Source organism: Camelus bactrianus, chromosome 3 (genome assembly GCF_048773025.1).
Source record: "Camelus bactrianus isolate YW-2024 breed Bactrian camel chromosome 3, ASM4877302v1, whole genome shotgun sequence".
NCBI lineage: Eukaryota > Metazoa > Chordata > Mammalia > Artiodactyla > Camelidae > Camelus > Camelus bactrianus.
In genome coordinates this window covers 68,775,149-68,783,279 of record NC_133541.1, presented here as the reverse complement: position 1 = coordinate 68,783,279, position 8,131 = coordinate 68,775,149, and positions in this window count along the sequence as shown.

Here is an 8,131-nt window from a genome sequence, read left to right as displayed (position 1 = left end):
ATACAAATTGGACCAATCAGCTGAATTTTACACCAGCTGTAACTTCTGGGTGGTCTTCAAAGAAAACCCCATTTAGAGTGTGTTTCAATGATGCAAGGAAAATTTCACAGACTGCTAAAATGAGGGTGGGAGGTCTGCATTTGAAAGAGGGGGTTTCAATCACTATATTATGAACAGCAGGAGAAAAGCTTTTCTAGCTACAGCTGTCACCTGAAACTTCAGCCACTAGTTACTCGCCAATATACGTTCATAGCATTCTACTCTTTCCTCAAAATATCTAGATAAATTCTGAACACCATGTTCTTCAAGGTGGTGTCATGGATTAAAAATGTAATTTAGTACTCCTTGTCCACAGTATTCAATGTTGACAAAATATGCTGTCAATGCTGCCTTTTGTGTAACGAAAGGAAAACAGCTTTAATAGGATTTCATAGTTCAGTTGTGCGATTCAATACTAATACAGTATGCTCAGGTGCAAAATTATTAGTAATATAATACTTTCACATTGAGTATTAAGACAGGACTGGGATTTCTGTCTGTCAGGATTAACTGAAAAATTCAAGACTTGATTGTGAAATGTAGTATCAAGTTTTAAAAACCACCTTGTCTGATCAAATCCACCAAGAGACAATTCTATGTGTATGAATAAAGAATATTTGATGCAACAACATTTGATTATAAAGATACTGAAAAATCTTTTATCCATCTTGGATGAAGTAAGGAAAAAAACATATGATGAGGCAGTGTTAAGATATGGTGAATAAAAATAAGTTCAAAAGATGAGAGAAAGAAAAATAAATTAAAGCCAGGAGGAAAGAAAATATAGGGGCTGAAGAGTCCTCAAGGAAGAAATATTTTTTATTGAAGGAAACCAGAAAGAAATCTGAGGGCCACTGCCCCAGTAAAATGATAATATAACAATTCACATTTTCTTGCTTATAAGGAGCTGACTTTTTCAAAAGATAGTTTTGGTAATAGGCTTTAGGCATTTTTTTTCATTTGGTATTCCCTTGGGGTACAGAAAAGCAGACGATGTTACCCAGGGTTACATGATATATATTTCCTATTTGAACGGTGACCTTCTCACTCAAGCTTTGCCTGCTACCTAAAGCTTGTCAGCTCTTCGAGCAAGTTGGAGTTTTGGAGACAAACAGGATAGCTGGTTTGGCTGTCACTTGACTCTTCCATTGGTGAAAAAAAGTCATTTTGCTAAATACTGAAAATAACTTTTAAAATGGACACTTGTTTAACTCTTGGCAAACCAAAAATAAGAGCTAGCAATAACCTCACTTGAATATACCATGTCATTCTATCTCATGGATTGGGACTCTATAATTACTCTCAGAAGTTAATCTTCTAAGAGTGTGAGTGTCTTTGTTTACATCCCCTGTTAAAGAGTATAGAATCACAGGATTTTGAAGAAGAATCCTAACGTATCCCTATGCCAAAAGGATTTGCCCATATGGCATTCATTCCACTATCTCGTGAATTGACAATCTCTGAAAGTTTGAAAAAATACAGAAGTCCTATTACTTAGCTGGTGAGATTGAAGGGTAACAGAATATGCCACCACCAAACCTGCCTCTTTGGCATAATGGATTATTTTGAGCCAAAGGCAGGTGCAGAAAACAATCTAAAAATAAGTTTTCCTTTTATAAAGGAAATTTTCATTTGTAAAGGTATCTCCCTCTCCTGTACCAGGAGAACTCTTAATAACCTTTATCAATGGAAAAAACACTGACTTAAATTTGTAAAATAACCCTTATGAAGCAATCCTTGTTAGCATAATTTTCCTTCCCATAATTTGCTTTCTCTGTCTAGAAGTTCAAACCCTACCCTTTTTCCTTTGTTTAACCAGCCCTTTGAGTTACTCATCACTAGGTGCTCCCATGTATATATGTGATGCACAAATTAATAAACTATCTTTTGCCAGCTTAATTTACAGGATCTCAACTGTAGAAACTAAGGTGATTAGAAGAAAAAGATTTTTCCCTTGCTACAAGAGTCACTATTATTTACTTCTCCATACATATCTAACAAAACATCAGCAAAAAGCTTTTGATTTATTTTCACCCAAAGAACAAGATATTTTGTTTGGCAGCAAAATGAGGCTCATTGCTAAACAGTTACTTTGGCAGTTCTATAAAGATTATAGATCACAGAATAGAGGTGATACATAGAAATGATCATTCTTTTGAAATATAGTTGATTTACAATATCATATTGATTTCAGGTACATGGAATAGTGGAAATGATCATATTACTAAATAATTCAATTTCCCCTCAAATACTGGTATGCTTAAAGATATCATATTTTGGCAAAAATAAACAAATGGGACCTAATCAAACTTATAAGCTTTTTGCACAGCAAAGGAAGTCATAAACAGAATGAAAAGACAACCTATGGAATGGAGAAACTATCTGCAAATGATGCAACTGACAAGGGCTTAATTTCCAAAATGTATGAACAGCTCATACAAGTCAATAAAACAAACAAACAAACAAACAAACAAACAAAAACAGCCCAATCAAAAAATGGGCAGAACACCTATGTCAACATTTCTCCAAAGAAGACATTCAGATGGCCTATAGGCACATGAAGAAGCTCAACATTGCTAATTATTAGAGAAATGCAAATCAACAGTACAATGAGGCACCAGCTCATACCAGTCAGAATGGACATCACGAAAAAGTCTACAAATAATAAATGTTGAAGAGGGTATGCAGAAAAGAGAACCTTCCTACACTGTTGGAAGCCACTATAGCCACTAAGGAAAATGGTATGGAGGTTCCTTAAAAAACTAAAAATAGAGTTGCCATATGATCCAGCAATCCCACTCCTGGGCATATATCCAGAGGAAACTGTAATTTGAAAAGATACATGCACTCCAGTGTTCACAGCTGCACTATTTACAGTAGCCGGGATATGGATGCAACCTAAATGTTGACTGACAGATGACTGGATAAAGAAGATGTGGTGTATACACACACACACACACACACACACACACACACACACACACACACACACACACACAATGAAATACTACTCAGCCATAAAAAAGAATGAAATAATGTCATTTGCAGCAACATGGATGAACCTAGAGATTATTGTACTAATTGAAGTAAATCAGAAAGAGAGGGAAATACCATATAATATTACTTATATGTAGTATCTAAAATATGACACAAATGAACTTATTTACGAAACAGAAACAGACACAAAGAGAAAACAAACTCATGGTTACCAAAGGGAGAAGGGGGGAGGGGAAGGGGTATATTAGGAGTTTGGGATCAACAGATACAAACTACTATATAGAAAATAGATAAGTTATATAGCACAGGAAACTATATTCAATATCCTATAAAAAGCATAAGGGGAAGAAATATGAAAAAGAATATACATATACATATATATAACTGAATCACTTTGCTGTATACCAGAAACTAACACAACATTGTAAATCAACTATACTTCAACACAAAAAAGATATCATATTTTAAATATTTAAAGTACATAATTATAACCCAAAATTGGTATTTCAATGAAAGGACAGAAAACTAAACCATTTCAGTATATTTTTTTCTTGGCTTAAATTTACAAACCAAAGTAATTAAATATTTACATACAAATACATATTATAAGTTTATTTACTATCAGTGCTTAATAATCAGTGGGGACTATCAGAGACCAAGAAGTACATGTAGACAAAATAAAACAACAAAGAGCACTGATGACTTCCTGTTTTCTTCTCTCATTCTTTAATCACTGTTTCTCATAAATATGACCTGCGAACTCACCTTCATTTGGATTTGTAAAATTTAGCAAGTTGGGGCCCATCAGAGCTATGCAATCTTTTTTTTTTTTTTTAGAGCTATGCAATCTTAATGTCTGGATTGTGTCCATTTATTTTCATATCCTGCATACAATTCATATACCTTAATAGTTGTTAATATTCCTTTCAATAGTCTCTTATTTTGCCTCCTTCTGGCAGCAAATCTACCTTAATCTTGTTTAAATGCTTCCTTTCACCACTTCCTTTCAGCCTTCTTTGCTTATTTGGTCACACTTAACCTCACCCTTACATTAAAAAAAAAAATCCTGATGTGCTGGTATATAGTCACACACTTCATTTACCCTAGGCAGCCAACCTGCAACTATCTAATAAAAAGGAAATAAGTGATGGGCTATGAAAGGTTCTGTACATTCATTCCTCACTTTCAAAAATAATTCAAAGGAAATGTCCAGTCTTGGACCAGTGGTATTATCCTCAGAAATAAAAGGACAACTCATCAATCATTAATTGTCATACTGCTATGAATAGAGCAGGGTGGTTTCCAGAGAATACATTATTCTCTCTCCCTGAGTCTTAGCTACATTATTCTTGTAGTACAAGTGGCATAGACCTTGTTTCTGAGCATCTGTTAAGTAGTCAGAACAGAAAGGGAGGAGTGCGAGGTAAGGGGATAACAGATGTGGAACTTTCTTTCAGTAACACCAACACTTTCTTGAAGAGGGAATCATGAGAGGTAAAAAGTCTTGGCTTCAAGGATGGTAGTTCTGAATCCTATCCTGAGGAAGAATTTGACAATTCTCCATCTACTTTAAAACGTTGATAGTGGAGACTGAAACAGAAGGTTCTAAGAGCAGGACAAGGGCCCTGCATTTCTAAAAACTATTGTGTGATGGAGTCGGAGCAGTAGTTTCCACGGGGGTCTGGGGGAGAGGGGAAGATAAACAGGGGAAGGATGTGAAGTAGCAGAAGATGGGGGAACTCTAAAGATGGAATTCAGGAACTTTATGGTTAGAGTAAAAATAAAGATTGTAGTGTTTGTATCAGACGTCACACAAATAGAATGAGAAGTTCCTGAATCAGAGTTGAAATGCAGACAGGACTATACGATTAAGACTGGATTGTGATTCTCAGAGGACATTCAAATAGAAACAGACACGACTTCTGTGTCTCCTTTCACAGAAAGATATAGTCCATTTTTTTTACTGTCTTTGTTTCTGTCAAAATTTGTTGGTTGTTGATTAACTCATTCCCCCCCAAACTTAATTTTAATTGACATTTTAAAAATGACAACAAAGGCCATTTCTTATCTCATGAATGAGGAAAAAATATGCGTAAAATTGGTTTTCACAAGAGTCTTTTAGACTTTGCAGTAAACCTCTCCTTCTAATTTATGTGGATTCAAATATGTCATGAGCCCATGATGTCCCCCAAACTTATAATCAAAACCTGTTATCATACCTTCAGCCCGTTCTAGGCATGTTAATTCTATTTACTCCATACACTTTCAGCAAAATAAAATAATTAGACTGGATTAATTAATTAATTATTTGCCCAGTTTCGACCTCCCACCCTGCCCCTTTCCACAGGGTGGAGGGAGAGCTCAGGCTCCTGGTGCTACCTCCTAGGCCCCTCTATTTCACTTTAGGATAAAATATAAATCATCAAATAAAATAGGAATTAGGTAATATACAGACTAAAGTGCATTATGTATGTAATATATTATCAGTAAATTAAATAAAAACTTAAAATTTAGGTAAATAATAATACCCTTTAGGAAATAGTGCCAAATCTATTGACTTTATTCCATATATGACATATAAGGATCCAGTGTTCTCTTTGCCTCATTCAATACATTCAATTCTAATTGGGGTCTATATTGTGCAAGATACTGTGCAAAGTGCTTTAAAAAAGTGCTAGGAGGAACTGCAAATGTTTTGGAAAATCCAACATTAAATCATTCTCTTATACATAGATGTTCAAAAAACATAAGTTGAATGAATGACTGAATTTTCTAGATTTTCTCAGTCTAATCTTATTCTTAAAACTTGATTTTTACCCCTTCCTTCCACCTATTTGCCTTCCCAGATATACATGAAAGAACTAAATAAAAACAAAAAACAATGATTATTCTGACATCCTATGTTATATTTTACCTGTATAGGTCTATGCACTGGAATGATCATAAAAGATACTGATTTTTTTTTTCCCTAAACATAGAGGGATTTTGTATTCTTTCAAGATCAGTTTTGCTTTAAAACCAATCAGACTTACCAACAAAGCTGGACCTATATAAATCAATTGGCCATGATATTCAGCTTTCTTTTATATTCCTGTCAAACTTGTCCACATTAAGTTTCTGCTAGTGTTGACTCCTCAGAGAAGATATCTCTGATCATCCCATCTGAAAAAAAGCCCCCTACTCTGCCTCCACTGACATACTCCAGCACCTCATTATGATTTATTTTTCTTTACACACAAGTAATTCTTGGGCTCATATTTATGAACATGAAATATTTGAGCAATAAAACAATACAAGACAAACCAATAAAAACTCAGGTCATCTCTATGTGAAATATGGAAAGTGCTTCTATTTCTTGCTGCCTGATATGGTGCTGGTAGCAGTGTATCTCCTGCTGTGGTGGGAGCTATGGTCCTGCAGGACTTAGGCAGAGAGCTGGAGGAAGAGATCTGGGCCAGTGGGGAGTCTGAGTTTGCCATCCATGCACCTGGGATCCTGCTATGGATGTGTAACAACATGCTCAACTCTCAGTTGCCCTAAATAATTTTCATAAGGCTTCTGTTTTTCTAAAAATAAACAGATAACAAACTGTAGAATCAGCACTTTCCCCCTTTTTTACTGAGCGTAAGTTGGCCCTTACTGTGCCTATTGGTAAATTGTTTTAGATGTAGAGATAAACGATAATAAATACATAAAAATCTGTAATAACAATAAGAAAATTATAGATTTACCAGTAATATAAACTGGATTTAAGTTAGACTTTCTTATATTCTTCAGACTTTTTTTGGGGAAAGAAAACATCAGGAAATCATAATGTTATAACAATGTATCAACAATTTGTTAAATAGATTTTAATATTAAGATGCAAAACTTCAAGTTCAAGAGTTCTCTAGATTTCACAGCAATTTGAAAAAAATCTATTATCCCAAGTCATCTTATGAGGGGCAAACTTTCCATTAAGCATATTGAGAATCCTCTTAAAGATTATAGTGATGACCAATTTACTTCCAAAATAACAACCAATTTAATAACAGACTGTAAAAGCTGGCATCACTATGAGTAAAGGATTTTAGTCAGTATCGTCTCATCTCTAATGGCAGTCAGATTGAGCCATTACTGATGTTGGCGTTCTGACCTCCCTGCAGTTGTCTTTCTAATTAATTGCTCATTTCTCCTATAATCAAGAGGGATTACACAAATTTCTCTAACCAAAGCTGTGCTCAGAAACAGTAGAGGCTCCCTAATGTAAAGGTATGGAATCTTTTTAGTTGAAGACATTGCAATTGTAAGTTATTTTGAATTTATCTGGCACCTTGGTAGATCTTACTGCAGTTTACTCTTTCATTTCCTCATTTTTGAAATAATAGGAATGAAGACAGTGCCACTCAAGGAGAGTTCAAGCTGTGCAAGTAAAAGGAAAAATCTCTGTTAAGTTCTGCAAAGACCTCTTGTTCAGGAAAGTAGGAAATCTTCTAGCCTGGGGCACAAATAATTTGCCCACAGCGGGCTACGAAACAAGAGAAGGGAAAGTGTATTCAATGGGAATGGACTCAAGGGTCTTGAATTTTTCAGTCACTGTTGTACGATCCACAGTTCCTCTCTTCAGGGGCTCCTTTGGCCTACTTGTAGAGTGTGCTTTGAGACTTCTTTCAGGTGATCTTTTAACATCCTTCCATCTCCGTGCAGAGTTTATAGCATTCCCACTCAGAAATCTGCACAAACCCTTCAGTGAATGATTGCTTGGCTTTATCAGCCTTGTGGGTCTTTCCAGAATGTGAGTAAACAACACTGAGGAAAGACGTTTCACACCTTCCAGTTCCTAAGCCTCTATCTTTATATAAAGCCAACATATTGTGCACACTTCAGGCTTTTGCATGAACAATGCAAGTGCCCTGGCACCACCGTATCAGAATTTTCCAAAATCCTCGTCTAGGGAAACAGTTATCCGTTATCAGAGGAACAAGAGTAAATTTATTTTTGCTGCTGAATAGAAAAAAAAAAATCATTCAACTTAAAGGATTAACAGATATTAAAATAATATTTGTCTAAACTTAAGCTCACAGGCTGGCAAACAGTGCGCTCTCTTGAACATTAA